We start from the raw sequence: 15365 nt of genomic DNA, 5'->3' as shown, positions 1-15365 counted from the left end.
CCTAAACCAGACACTATGAACCCAGAAATGACAAATAAAACATCTCCGAGCTGGACCATCCTGGAAAGCCTGGAAACTGATCCCTTGATCTGCAGCCAGAACCAGGCACTCACACATGCATGTACACATGCACACATGCATGCATACTCGCACGCTCGCATGGAGTCATCAGACAGACAATACACAGGCTGATGTCATCCCTCTGTAACAATGGGAGACCCGGCAGCGCATGGACGAGACCCAGTCAGGCCACTGTCCCCACAGGCCTCCCTACTGGAGTATTTATAATGTCCTCTGTTGTCGTTATCCTTGTGAGCCCTCCTTGTAACCATGACCCTTGACCTTGACAACAAATGCAAAAGCATAAACAAGGAGGTTTCGGGAATAAGGACGGAAGATAGAGTGCATCAGACCCTCTCCCGCGTTCCTCTACAAATTAAGACATTCAGCACAAACCCTCTGAGTCCCATGAAGGGTTTTATATTTTCTCAGAGGACTCTCACATCTGTGGGTCCACTAGGTTTGAACCCTACGAGGCACATCTCCTTATCCCTATTTGTATCTGTTGAGATTCTTAGTCAAACACCAGAACCCGCCCGGGTAGCTGAAGTAGAGAAGGCATTTATCAAAGGAAGTAAGTTATCTCCACAAGAGCCGCAGAGTCTGGCTTGCAGAGTCCCCAGAATCGGTTGTGCGGGTTGTGTACTGCACAACGCCGCCACTTCTGAAGAGGCGCTATCCACACCCTAGACAGATCTGCACCTCTGTTGTGATAGACGCTGGATTTCTGTGCCATAGCCATTTCCCAGCAGGTGGCAGTCAAGGGTACATGAGGGCTGCCCTTGTCAAATCCTCCATGGCCTGGAAGCCAGGAAGGCAGCAACAATCCCAAGCCGCGCTGTGCCACGCTGCTCCAGCTGCTGCGCAGGGACCCCACTGCTGGGCCTACTTATGCCAGGCCTCAGCCACTGGAGCTCCACCCCGAGGCCCGCTCCCCTCCACCCATCCCCCAGAAAGAGCCAGATCCCACAGTTGTGGACTCCGCCCCCCTCCCCTGGATGAGGCACCCTATGCTGCTGCGTGTGACCCCTAGAGCCCTAGGCCCAGGCCTCAGCCTGACTGCAGGCCTCCTGGAAAAGGAGGCTCATGGAGCGAATCCTCCAGTCCCCAGCGGTGGCCTCAGAGCCACCAGGCACCCAGGCAGTGCTCTGCAGGACCCTGAGGTCAAGGCGGCAGGGCGAGGGGGCCAATGTGTCGACCCCCAGAGGGAGGACAGGACCGTCTGTCCTCATAGGGCTCTGCTGACACAAAGCTCAGCCTGCCTCTGTCCTGCCACACAGCGCTCCGATTCCGTGCGTGGCCTACCCCTGCCCAGCGGGCCTTCTGGGCCTTTCTCCAGATCTGGGAATGGCAGCACACAGCCGGAGTGCCTGCTTTGATGGAAATGGCTTTTTACTTTGCCATTTCAGCGTCATTCCTGTGGGAAGGGCATTGTGCCTCGCATAGTGCATTTCCCTTTCCTCATGGCCGGGGTAACCCAGCCCTAGGACAGGGGCGGGACAGCAAGCTGCAGGGGGCAGGTAGGGGCAGCAAGGCAAGAAAGAAGGGGGCACAACATGCAGGGTCGGGGTCACCAAGCTCCACTGTCTCCCTCCCTCCTCCGTACAGAGCTTTGAGGGTTCCAAGCCTCCCAGCCTGTGCCCTGGGTCCCCACCTTGCTCACCACCTCACAGCCTGGCTCAGGGCAGCAGGGAGGAGGTGTGACCATACTCAGGGGGCTTGGGGCGGGGCTGGAGGGGGCTCGCACAACACCTGCCCACCGCACACTAGGTGCTCAGTCAACATTGGTTTCTTGCTGTCTTACCTCTCTGTTCCCTCAATAACATTTAAAATAATCATGGTTACCTACATTATTTACCTTTTTCCTTCTGTTTTGCTTCTCTTCCTCCAATGGAAAAGGAAGGAGGGAAGGGCAGAGGGGAAAAGGAGGAGAGGGAAGGAGGGGTCAGTACCCATTACTTATCCCAGTGATTATCTGAGTTGCTTTGGATAATCTGATGATGAGGGCTCACCAGTTGCCAGTTCCCGCAGGAAAGCTGAAAGAAGTAAAGCACAAGGACAGCCTCTTCTTAAATCAGAATGTGGAGCTGGTCATTTCTCAGGGGCTGCCGGGCATGGAAAGCTGTTCGAGGAGAGCCAGGGAGAGTCATCCAGCTGCACAACTTTGATAACATGTGGTTGGGCCCCCTGTCCAGATGCTGCCCACTGACAGCCCCACCTCGCTCGGTCCCCTGCGCCTACCTGGGCACAACAGAGACCACCCTGGGGCTGGAGGCGACGGAGGAGGCCTGGCTCATCCCACATGCCAGGAAGGGAATCATGATTTCAGAACCTGAGCCTAGAAATGGGGCTTGAGGAGATGAGAAGGGTTGTCAGGACAGTCCTTTGGCCTGGTGAGCAGACTCTTGCCTCTGCCCCAGGTGTTCAGGGGCCCCTGTGGGCCTGGAATCTAAGGACCCTGCGCCTGTTCTAGACAGAGCATGCTCAGAGCACCTGGGACCCTCAGCTCATGGGCTGAATGGCTGCAAGCCTGCTTCCAGGACCAAGTGTACCTCTCCCCAGGACTTTCCTTCTTTCTTTTTTTGAAGATTTTATTTATTTTTTTGAGAGAGAGAGAGTGAGAGCATGAGCAGGGGGGAGAGGGAGAAGCAGGTTCCCCATGAGCACGATGGAGGGACTCGATCTCAGGACCTGGAATCATGACCTGACCGAAGGCAGATGCTTGACCACTGAGCCACCTGGGCGCTCCTCCCCAGGACTCTGAAGGCCGGGTGCTGGAGGAGTCTCCCCAGGGGTGGCTGTTTGTTGGGGAGGATGGAAAGAACTTACACCTCCAGATTGGGGCATTCACAAACGAGACCTCTCAGTCTTTGGGGTGGAGCAGCTGGTGGCAGTGGGAGTGGAAGTGAGGGCGCAGCTGTGGGCCGGTGGACCTGCTCCCCCCACCAGAACCTCCAGGATCCGGAGCATCTAGTGAATCCAGCTTTCTAGATCTTTCCGAAGGGATGCTCACCGAGATAGAAGACTAGAACATGGGAGCCTGGGTGGCTCAGTGGTTTAGTGCCTGTCTTCAGCTCAGGGCATGATCCTGGAGTCCCGGGATCGAATCCTGCGTCAGGCTCCCAGTAGGGAGCCTGCTTCTCCCTCTGCCTATTTATCTGCCTCTCTCTCTGTGTCTGTCATGAATAAATAAAAAAATTAAATCTTTAAAAAAAATTGTAAAAAAAAAAAAAAAGAAGACTAGAACATAGTTTATGTAACAATCTGTTAGCTTGAGTTCTATGTTTAGACCTGTGACACAGGGACCTCTACTCGCGTCCTCCGCAGGCTCTGGGAGTACGAGAGAAAGAGCCAGGGAAAGCCGTGGTGCCCCTAGGTCTACAGAAGGCCGTGGCTGTGGCACTCCGCGGGGCTGCTGTCTTGCACGGTGACTTCCCCTGAAGTCACCTGCTTCTCATTCAGAGGGCAGGACATGCTAGCGAGGCAGCTAGCAGGGGCTCCACACCCCCTGCCCTTCACCCCCCTCTGTGGAGGCTCCCTTCCCTGACCCCCCAGCTTAAGGGGCTGCTGTGAATTTACTGGGCACATTCAGATAGAGGAAACATCTCACTTTCAGTTACGTAAACAGGCCAGCCCAAACCAACAGCGACGTGTCTGTCTGTCCGTCTCCTGTCGCTACACTCCTGTGATGCTACCCTCTGCTCCTCCGGCATCTCAGGCTCCCACAGGGGGACAGGAACAGCGACTCTTGGGAGCAGAGTGTCACAGTCTGGGTGGCTTATCAACCTCGTGGGCCTGGAGCTTGGAGGTGGAGGATCAGGGCGCCCACACGGTAGGGTTCTGCAGAAAGCCCTCTTCTGTGCCGTCCACCACCATTCCATGCCGTGTCCTTGCAGGACAGAGAGCACAGAGGAAGCAAGCTTCCTTGCATCTCTGCTAACAGCACTACCCCCAGCCTGGGGCCCCATCCCCATGACCCCATCTCGTCCCACTCGCCTCCCAAAGTCCGCACCTCCTCATGGCATCCTGTGGGAGTGAGGTTTCAACATATGACTTTGAGGAAGACACAGGCACCCAGTGCCTACTGGCCACGTGCCCTTCTGTGCACCACATCCTCACACACCCACTAGCGACTGGTTCGGGCTCCTCGGGAGCTGGCAGAGAGGGGTGATGGCTTAAGCTTCTCCCTGGTTTCACACGCAGCTGCACTAACCATCCCTCTGCCTGCAGGTGGGTCTCTTCAACTTGTGTGGGTCATCCTGAGGCCCAGCATTGGCCACTCCACCAATGGGGGCAAATGACGGCAGGGCGGGGCACTTGGGCGGGGCCTTGCATGTAAGTTTCTTTCTTTCTTTCTTTTCTTTTTTTTTTTTTTTTAAGATTTGTATTTATTCATGAGAGACACACAGAGAGAGGCAGAGACACAGGCAAAGGGAGAAGCAGGCTCCCTGTGGGGAGCCTGATGTAGGACCCGATCCCAGGACCCCAGGATCAAGCCCTGAGCCAGAGATGGACGCTCAACCACTGAGCCACCTGGGTGCCCCTCCACATAAGCTTCTGCAGGCTCCCCTGGGTGACCAGCTGGACACGGAGACGTGCTGACCTTTACAGTTTCTCTCCTTGGGGTAAGGCTGTAGGCCCTGGGGAAACATAAGGATGGCCTCCAACTTTATTTTGTTCGGACATCAAAGACAAGTGGCTCTCTGATCTTTATGGGGAGACACGTATGAACAGAACAGTGGGCTAAGGAAAAGCATTAAAGCCAGGACTTACGTAGGCTATTCATTCCTTTAGAAGGCAGGAAGCTAGGTGCTCGTTTGCAAGGCGGGGAAGGCCAACAGTGAAGGAGAAAACGGATCTGTTGAAAGGCTATCATAGCTCAGAGGACTGGTGGGAATTGGAGAGCCAGCCCCAGAAACCAGGGAGAAACCCAAAGAGGTAGGACCTCAGCCTCCCTGGCAGCCTCCCCAGCAGCCTCCCCAGCATCCCCAGCAGCTCCCCTGGCAGCCCCCCAGGCAGTCCCCTGGCAACCCCCCCCAGCAGCCTCCTCAGCATCCCCAGCAGCCCCCCACCCCGGGAGCCCCCCAGCAGCCTCCCCAGCAGCCTCCCATCAGCCTCCCCAGCAGCATCCCCAACAGCATCCCCAGCAGCATCCCCAGCAGCTCCCCAGCAGCATCCCCAGCAGCCCCCCAGGAGGCTGCCACTCGGTTAAGTGAATGTCGCTGTGTCCAGGTGCGAAGTCACAGCAGGAGCGTCAGAAGTGCCAGGGCCACAGCGCTGGTCTCCTGCTCTAGCTGCCGAGATGCGGGAAGGAGGTTCCTGGCCCTCTGAGTGTCTGCTCACCCGCATACTCACCTATTGGAGCTGTATCCCAAGTGGAGAGTGCCTGAATACTGCAGCACCAAAAGGCGACAGAGGTCAGGTGCAGTCAGTGGGCGTGGCTGAGGACAAGGTCCCCTTGTCATTCCTCTTACCTGTTCATACGAAAAGCAGCATCCTTATGGCTTCTGATTCTTTTTTTTTTTTAAAGATTTATTTATTTATGATAGACAGAGAGAGAGAGAGAGAGAGAGAGAGAGGCAGAGACACAGGAGGGAGAAGCAGGCTCCATGCCAGGAGCCCGACATGGGACTCGATCCCAGGACTCCAGGATCACGTCCTGGGCCAAAGGCAGGCGCTAAACCGCTGCGCCACCCAGGGATCCCCTGGCTTCTGATTCTAACAACAGGGTCCAACCAACAGTTTGGACAAAGGCCCTTGTCTACGATTTTGGGATTTTTGAGAAATTCCTGGATTGTTTCCCATTTTCAGTCCCTCTTTACCACTGCGAAGGACGGCCCGATGGGCTTGCCAGAACTTAGGAGGCTGCTTTCCGAGCCTTTCTGGGCCACTGGTTCTCTGTGTGACCTTGAAAAGAGTCACCTCAACTCCCTAAATCTCTATTTGATCATCTGGAAAGCGAGGGGGTGGGTGACAGGAGCCCCGGGATGTCTTCGTGCTGTCACAAGGTGGGAGCTCATGCTTCCGCAGCACGGAGCACTTGCAAGGGGCCTCATTTCCCAACCAAGGCCGTCCTCGTCTCTTTCCAGGACTAACGTTGCCCAATACGCAGGATGTGCATAAACCAAGGCTGTGTGGTGTAAATATTGTTGAGACTGACACCAATCCAGATCCAAAATAACCCACCGACCACGCCATTCTATAGCAAGCACACAAGGCGACACACGGGAATGCTTCCCCTTTTGTCTTTCCAATGGGGATGCACTCGCTGAATATTCTATTTTCATGCACACATATGTGCAAGCACGCACGCAGGCCTGTACACGCATACCCACGGGCCTGTGTTGCCATCAACGTGCTTAGGGCTGCATATGGAATTATCTCTGAAAAGCTTTATTTTTCATGGGTTTTGCCTTCATTGCAGACACAGGACGAGTTCTTGGGCTTGCTTTCCATTCCCAGTTTATTTTTCGCTTTATTCTCTATGCTGCATAGGCCACCTGCCCGTGGACATGCCAGCGAACATCTGCCTACAGAATAAGATTTGGCTACGCATTCCAGACACCAGACAATTGGTTCTCTCTGGGGTGACCATCTTCTCTCTGCCCCCCATCCCACTGCCCTTCTGTGGAGGAGTGTGGAAGAGGGGGAATCGGGGGTAGGAGTAGAAGGCGATGAAGTGGACATTTGTGGGACCATGAGTAGGTATGTGTATCTTCTTCTCAAGTTTCGTCTGAAGATAAATTCAATCTCCATGACCCGAGTCCATGTTGCACACTTCAGGTACCCTGTCTACATGCATGTGACCCGGTCACATGTTTTCCCCCTGGAACAGAGCTCCTTGAGAATCTCTGCAGTTCTTCCCTAATTGACACAGAGCCTGGCCCCCAAGAAGGTCTTAATAGACACAGCATTGATAAAGAATGCTGCCTTGTACTTGCACTTTCCCATCAGCAAATTGCTGTTCTGTGGGATTTCATTTGATTGATAAGCTCACAGTTGTCTCCACTCATCAGGTGAGGAGGCTGAGGCGTAGAGAAGTCGAAGATGTGGTTCTGGCCAGAGGCAGGGAAGCATGTGAGGAGTATTCCCCGCTGGCTCGAGCTTGTCCAGGACACTGCCTGGAGGACGGCGGCTCCTCTCTCCCCTAGGTAGACTGGAGCTCAGCTTCTCAAACAGCCTGGTCAGTCAGTCCCAAAAGATTTTCAGAAATCATTCTAGAACCTTTGCCTTGGTCTCTCTACCGTATCCAATATTTCCTCTCTATGCCAATTATTCTCCTGATGACAGCTCTTCTTGTTGCCCTAGGAGGCCACGCTGCTGATGGACCCAGACCCTGATCATCAAATGCCAACACCAAGGCAGCAGGGAGATCCTGTTCAGTATGGGGTCCGCCCTGCTTCCCTCAAGTCCTGTCCGTCCCCCCTCACCACCTGGCTCAGGATGCTAACAAGGGTGGAAGGGAGGTGTAGTTAGGGAAGCTGGCCGTACACCTGCAGTGCTATTTCACTCAGGCAGGCCCAGGGATTCATCCGTGTTCCCTCCTGTCCTCCCTAACTCTCCTTGGATTTCCCTCCACATGCCCCTGACCCTCTCCAACCCTCTAGGAGGGATAGTGATGGTGGTCATAGCTCCAAGCACACTCCTCTGATCCCCACCCCACTCCCATCATCATCTGCTCCTTTCTCCTGCCCCCCCTCCAACATACATGCCTTCCAGAGGCTTCCTTGGTAAAATGTATTGTCAAACCATACTGGCCTTCCAGGAGCTAGCCCTTGGCAAGGACCTTGTCCCCAGGACCCGATAGCCAGTCTAGCCTTAGTTTTGTTGACTGGGTCTCCTGCCCCATGCCTCATTTTCAGAGGGCCACACTAGGGCCTGTTTCCTGATGCGTCTCTCCTCCAAAGATCAGAAGTCCACTGGATAGGGTCAGTGAATAAAATATAGGATACCCAATTACATTTGAATTCCAGATAAACAATAATCATCTTTTAGTTTAAGTATGCCCTGGAGATATACCCATAGTAGAAAAATTATTTGTTATCTGAAATTCAAATTCAACTAAATATCTTGTATTTTCATTTGCTAAATCTGGTAAGCATACCAGATGGTCAAGGGGATGTGCTCACTTGAAGCATCTCCTGGGTACATGGGACCCCACATAAAGAGCCCAGAACCCACTTCTAGGGCCTCTGCAGTTTCCTTTCCTATGGGTGTCTGGTTCCCCTTAGTATGTGTACGTCTAGGCCTGAGGGGTAACCTGGAGGCACCAGTTCTAGGCTGGGGATGGAACCTGGACTACAGGCTGGATGTCTACACATGCCCTGGAAGTCTTGCATGGGGAGGCAGGAGCCCAAGGTGGGGCAAAGGAGGGGCAGACCACAGGCCAGGGGCCACCAGCCCGCTAATGTTCAGGGTAGGCCTGCCAGCAGCCTCCTCCCTGGAGCAAAGTCATGCAGTGTGCACCTGTTACACTTCCCAGCTGCAATAACATGCACACAGGACAGTGGGGTCCCCTGAGTGGGGTCCCCTGGGAAAGGGCGCCTGTTTGCCAGCCAGGTTGAGTCAGGGCCACGGTGATGGGCTCCCTCAGGCTCTGCTATCAAGCCACTGCTGGCTTTCTTGTTCAGGAGGATATCCAGACCACAGACGCAGAGAGCCTGGGTGGCACATGGCATTTAACGACCCTCCTGCCAGGAAGCTGCGTAGGCTCTGGCCACAGCCCTGAGCTTCAGTTTCTTCAAAGATAAAACCAGAAGGGTCCTATCTCTTGGATGGTTGTGAAAATTAAGGTGATTTGGCAAAACTAGGGAGCCAGTAAAAAGATTAGTGGTTCCTAGGGACTGGGGGAGGGCAGGTGACTGGGGAGCCCTGGGAGCTGTAGGGCAGTGAAACTGGCATGATAGGATGTCGTCATACACTTGTCAAATCCCATCGGCCGTACAAGGGCAGGAGTGACGTCCAAGGTAAACTATGGACTTGGCGCAATAATGAGTCAGCCTAGGTCCAGCCATTGTAGCAAATAAGCCACTCCGCTTCCCGGTGACAATAGGGAGGCTGTGCAGGGGGAGGGGGCACTGGCCTCTGCGTTTCTCAATTTTGCTGTGAACCCAAAATCGTCCTAAAAAAGTAGTAGGGTGCTGAATGCCCCAGGGCCTCCCCTAGTTCTCCTAGCCATTCAACAGACATGACTGAGCTTAGGAGCTCATCTCAGAAAGGTAAGTGTTCCTCTCGAGCTAGAGTGAGACTCGGAGATTTCTCCCCAGGAGAAGAAAGCACCGCCACGCGTCACACAGACAGAAGGGTGGCCCGCCAGGGGGTCGGGGCCGACAAGACCGGTGGGCGATGCGGTGGGGGGATGCAGGGGCTCCCCGAGTCTGTCCCGGCCCCAGGAGCAGAGACAAGAGTCGGGGAGCGGGACGGAGCGGGCTGGGCTCCCAGGCGGGAGGCTTGGATTGGCAGACGATCGCAAAGGGGCCCCGGGCCGAGGGCGTCCTCCGGTGCTGGGGCAGACCCGGGGCGCTCAGCTGGCGGCCCAGGTGGGCGGAGGCGGGGCGCCGCGGCCAGGGGAGAGGATGGGGATCGCAGGCCGGCCCGCCGCGCCCCCGTGTGGCCGCCGCGCGCAGCTGCACCGCGCGGGGAACAAAGCGCTGGGCGGGGCGGGGCCGGGAGGGGCGGGGGCGGGGCCGGGAGGGGCGGGGCCGGGAGGGGCGGGGCCGGGAGGGGCGGAGCCGGGAGGGGCGGAGCCGGGAGGGGCGGGGCCTTGCGGGGCGGGGCCTTGCGGGGGCCGGGGAGCGGGAAGCGCTGGGCTCCTGCGCTGTGGCCTCCGCAGGGGTCTCGTCCCCCGGAGCACCCCGTCCCGCTCGAAGGGAGCTGTGCCTGCGGTCTCGGCTGCTGGAGAGTCTTCGGAGGGGGGCACGCGGCGGGGAGGGGGCTGTGACACCCCAGCCGCCAGGCAAGGTCGCCTCGCGCCCCCGAAGCTCCAGCGTGAGCCCGGAGCAACTGGGAGAGACCCGATTGTGGACAGTGTGATGCCAAGAGACAGAAGGGCCCACTGCCTTGGAACCGAAGCGTCCGTTCATTTAGGGAGCTCCAGGAGAGCTGTGCTAGAGGAGTGGAGAGGAGAGAGAGAGAGAGAGAGAGAGAGAGGTGGCCCCAGGCTCCCCTCCTCCCTCCGAGGCCTCTAATTTGTCCTGAAGTTAGCAGAGATGCAGAGAAGCACATGGGAGAGGGTCCCCCACCCAAAGTTCGTGGGCACACAACCTGGAGACCCCTCTGAACAGTTGCCATCTCCAGAGCAAGGGGGACCTCTCCTGTCCAGGACTCTAAAGTAACCTGTCACAGTTTGTGCCCTTGGTCCTTGCCCTGCCCCCAGAGGCTACGCCTTGTCCAGCACCGTCTCAGGAGGAGGAAAGGCCACCTCCCCCAATAAAACCAAACCCAGAGCTGCCAAAGTTGGCAAAGGGAGAAGATTCTGGTGAGGATGGACCATGGGTGCTGCCACTCCTGGTTCAGGGCTTCCACCCAAAATCAAGCATAAGACCTCTCCCCTAATCTCCCTGCTTGGCTGAGCGCAGGCTGGAACATTCACTAAGGCCCGACTGGGAGCTGTGGTGGGGGCAGAGGGAATTCAAGGACAATGGAAGAGAAACAAATACAGATCTTTCGGAATCTACACCCTCTGCCTTCAGACACAGAGCTTCTTGGTCAGCTTTCTGGGCCAGTTCATCTTTCCTGCATGACCCACATCCCAGGGGGGCCACAGCAGGTCCCCTTCCACCTCCAAGGTCAGTCCCAAGGAGGGAAAAGATCCAGAAAACCTCCTAGGAGCACCCACCTGTCCCCCCAGAAACTGATACCCCAACAAGGTGACCCCTCAGACCCCAGCAAGACAATCACTTCAGCCTAGGACACACACACACACACACACACACACACACACACACTGAGCCAAACTCCAGCATTCAGTTGGGAGGGCTATGCACTTGTTCTTTTGCTCAGAGCCTATGACCACGGAACTCCCATCTACCTCAGCCCTGCCCCTCTGCCTGAGTTCTTGTTCACAGGGCCCTGTGAACCCTGAAGCCAGCATTTCCATTGAGGATACCGATGGAGCACCCACCATGTGCAAGCCCCTGTGTGAACACTTTGGACCATCCTGTCTGGCCCGGTGGCTTCTTTCCCAAGCTGGAGCCTGAGAATCTGCTCTCACTCAAACCTGCCCCTCCCCCTGCTCCCCAGCTTCTAGCCTCAAATACCACCCTCTTCCTCTGGTGGTTGGTTCCTCAAAATTACCACCCTGTCTCACTACTGGCCTGCCTCAGCAAGGTGCAGGGTGTCATTAGCAGTTGATTAAATACCAGAGCTTGCGGTGGTTTGCATCATTTTTGTGGACTCTTAGACATCCGGCCTTTGCTTAAGAAGTAACTTCTCTAATGACCTGCTTTCTTGGAGAAACTCATCTTGATTTAAATATCCTAGAACAGAGCACACTTGCTCTGTAAAGGGCCAGGTGGTAAATCTTTGAGGCTTTGCAGGCCATACAGTCCCTGCTACAAATAAACTCTGCCCTGGTAGTAAAAGCAGCCACGGATGATAGGTAAATAAATAGAGACAGCTGTGTTCTAATAAAACTTTATTTACAAGAACGAGCAGTGAGCTGGATTTGGCTCCCTGGCTGTAGATTGCTTCTCCCTATTCTCCACCTATAATATGTATTTTGGCCTCACGGCTTAAGCAGGCAGATGAAAAGACCTCAACACGGCCTCAGAACACTGGGTGAAAAAGCTAGGCCCAAACCTCATGGCTCGGTGATCCCCAAACCTCAGTTTTTTCACTTAAAAATGGGGCTGATCATGGATGTATGTGAGGAAGGATATCACTCCACATACACTCTCAGAGGCCTCTGCTTTGGGCTGGAATTAGCCATGGCAGGGAGATGTTGGTGAGCACCTTTGTAAACTCTGAGGTGCCCTGCATAGCCGCATCAACCGAGGTTGATCTGAGCACCATCTGAGGACAGAGTGGGGTGGGGGCAGGGAGGGCAGGGGGCCCAGTGGGAGCCACCCCCCAGCCTTGGCTTGACCTGGTAGCTTCATATAGAAGCTGAAAATTTTGGGATATGATCACCGGCTTCTTGGTGTTCTCAAAATATCAGTCAGCAAGCTGCTGGCTTTGCACAGCTCTCTAGCTGCTTTGTGACCTCAACTTCCACTCCTTCAGCCCCGGCTAGGGCGACTGCAGCTGCAGAGCAGATGTTCTTTCCAGAGTTGTGGCAACCGTGAGTGTAGCCAAAGCACCTTCTGGTGTGGGTGACCTCGGACACTGGACCCAACTGGGTCCTACAGGCCTCAAAACATTTCGGCCCTCTTTCTTGCCGCATCACAAGGAGGTGGAAGGGGAGGACGGGAGAGGAGGAGCCTCTTTGTCCCCTTCCTCCCCTTTCCTGGGGCCCAAGGTGGGCACCCTCTTCACACTAGGCCTTCTGAGAAGCAGGCTGGAGCACTTGCTCTCCCAGGGGCTGGGCCCCCGGGGCGTCAGGGTTTAGGATACACAGGCATCCGGGCACTGCTCCAGGGGCCTCTGTGTCATTTCCTGGCGACCTTCAAGCACACAGAAGTTGTTAGGTGGGGCAGGCCTGGAAAGGCCCGACCTTGCTGGGAATCCAGTGCAGCATCTGAGGAGGGGTACCCACCCACTCGGTGCCCCTCTGTTCTAGGCCAACATGCTTCTTTTACAGATGAGGAAACCGAGAGCCCGAGATGAGGGCCGCCAGCCCCTCTGGTGAACAACACCAGTTCCAGATCCTGGTGTCTCCCAATCCACTATGGCAGACGGCTTCTTACATCAACATTAATTACTGTATTTGTTGCTTTTTCCCACCCTACTCTCCCACACCCCACTGCATCAGTGGGACCGGGACAGCTGCTTGGAACCTCTGGAGGCGGGGCCCTGCAAGCAGGGGCTCAGGGCTGTTTGCAGATCCTTGGGGAACTAGAGCTACCCAGCAAGAAGCTGGGGTTCTGTCTTCCCCTCCCAGGAGGCCAGGGCGGGTCCAACAGTGAAGCAAAGGGAAGGGTTAGGTCAAGAAGATCCGCTTCCCAGCCTGGACCTGCTTGCTCTGCCTCTCCAAAGGAGGTGGTGGGATGTGTCAACCACCGAGGGAGCTGGCGGGGTCCAGCCCCCAGGGCCTGGGTGCAATGACCTCATCAGGCATTTCCAGCTTTTATGATCTGCCAGCAAGGCCCTCAAGTGACGCAGGCTGACCTCCCCTTGCAGCCTGCTCCCTGGGGCTCCATGATCTCAGCCCCATTGGAATGCCATGGCCATTCGCATGCCCCTGCCCAGACCACAGGCCAGGGCACTGAGCGGGGGGCCAGAGGGAGTGGAATGGCCTAGAAGAGCAAAGGAAAGCAGCAGGTGAGTGGAGGATGTCACCCCCGAGGCTGGAAACGGGAGCCGAGAGGCAGAGAATGCTCACCCCCCAGGAGAGGAGAGAGGGGGGACTTGAACTACAACAGAAGCCATGGAACCTGCTCAATGGTCCCCCAGCCCGGGAATCCCCAACCTGGCCCAGGTTGGGCACCTTCTGGCTGCTGCTGCCTCCCTGCTCCCTGTTGTCAGCCCAGCGGTCTCACAGGGCCACTGCCTGCCTCTCTCCACATGGCTCACACAGACGGGGCTTAACCATCTGGGTGACAAACCGCCAGCGGTGAGTCCAAGTCCTGGATTGACGCTTGATAACGGGATGACCATGGGCGAGGAGCTCGCCCTCTCTGAGCCATCCTTTCTGTGAGAAATGGGAATGACACTGAAGGGTCTTCTTAGGATCATGGTGAGGCCGCCCGTGAGGTAATGTGAAGTGCCTGGCACAAAGGAAGCGTTCAGTGGAGGCTAGTTCTGATTTTTTTGGGGCAGTGAGGGCAGGCTAGAGGACACCCGGAGGCCGCGTCCCCACCTTTGCACCCCACATCAGGAGGCAGACAGTCCTGGCAAGGACAGTAACCTCAAAATCAGGTGAAAGCTGGAGCCCCACGTGAGAGGACTCCAGGGGTAAGAGGGCAGCACCTGAGATCTGGGTTATCACCGGTCTATCCCGTTGGACTTTGGACACATCAAGAGATTATTATCCCTCTTTTAACAAATGTCACAATTAAGGCTCAGTGAGTGTAAACAGGCCGTGCATAGTGGCACCGCTGGTAGGCGACAGAATCAGAGTTTAAACCCAGCACTTCACCACCCAGAGCCCCACGGTTCACTAGCCTCTGCTTGTGTAGGTGTGGGGACCCAGGCATGCAGATTTGTATTCCTTGAGCACATAGTAACTGAACACTTGCCCCTCACATGATCCCTATCGAGGTATTGTCCACACACAAGAGAGGAAGATGGCCCAGAAGAGCAACAGGCACAGAGCTATTCACATAAATGGATAAAACAGACAACAACATAACAAGTCGCTTTCTCTCCAGCTGTAGTAGTTAGGGTGTAGACGAAGCTGCCGTCACAAAGATGCCCGCCACTACGGGGCTTACATATAATACGTTCATCTCCCACCCACGACCGTCTGGAAGTGAGTGGCCTGGACCCGTTGGCCCTTCCTTCTCTTCCACATGGACATTCAGGGATCCGAGTTCCCATCGGGCTTTTTCTCTGCTGTCCCCTAGTGCAGGGTGTTCAGCCTGGACTCCATAAGGAGAACTGAAGGTTATCTGTAGACTGAAATGAAAAAAAAAAAAAAATCACATCTGTATTTTCACGAACTTCTAAATGACATTTTAGCATTTCCTTCTATTATGAATGTGGCAATAAATCACTGTAGACATGGCAGGATGGGGGACTCTGCTGCCAATAGAAATCACATCGATTTCCGTATCGTATCACAGCATTGCAGATATCCCAGGTTATCATTTAACATTTGGTCGTGTTTCAGAATTACAGTGTTCTGTCCGTCCTGCCGCTGGATTTTATTATTTGATGTTAACAAAGGAGCACGACGCTCCTCTGTCACAAATATGTGGGTGTGTGTCTGTTTAGGTATTTTGCCATCCATATTTCAATACAATTGCTTTCTTCTGTAATCTCCTGTATTTTCTTTTATGTATTAAAAATAAAAGTCTAAAAAAAACCCAAAAAAACAAAAATAAAAATAAAAATAAAAATAAAGGTCTCCTCATCAAGTCTGCTGGTTTCACCAGGCTGCCAAGGAAGCTCACAGCACAGAAAGGTTAGGGACCCCCCTCCCCAGAGTTATCCTCGCAATGGGGGTCAAAGTGGAGTCATTGCCCATCTATGACCGGCCCCTGGGC

The 15365-nt window shown here is 55.1% G+C and overlaps 2 long non-coding RNA genes across 2 annotated transcripts; one reads left to right on the top strand and one right to left on the bottom strand.

Annotated features, from left to right (window-relative positions):
* Positions 1-4472: 4472 nt before the first annotated feature.
* On the bottom strand, positions 4473-6094 carry LOC140634691 (uncharacterized). Its single transcript, XR_012032082.1, has 4 exons — positions 5883-6094; positions 5416-5534; positions 4834-4918; positions 4473-4700 (listed from the first exon to the last, which is right to left on the bottom strand). It is a non-coding gene; the product is annotated as an uncharacterized lncRNA (long non-coding RNA).
* Positions 6095-9065: 2971 nt separating this feature from the next.
* Positions 9066-11431, top strand: LOC140634690 (uncharacterized). The gene is made up of 2 exons (XR_012032081.1): positions 9066-9278; positions 11127-11431. It is a non-coding gene; the product is annotated as an uncharacterized lncRNA (long non-coding RNA).
* Positions 11432-15365: the final 3934 nt, after the last annotated feature.

Source organism: Canis lupus, chromosome 6, assembly GCF_048164855.1.
Source record: "Canis lupus baileyi chromosome 6, mCanLup2.hap1, whole genome shotgun sequence".
Lineage (NCBI taxonomy): Eukaryota > Metazoa > Chordata > Mammalia > Carnivora > Canidae > Canis > Canis lupus.
The sequence above is the reverse complement of the archived record's forward strand: the minus strand, read 5'-3'. Positions and strand labels throughout refer to the sequence as shown.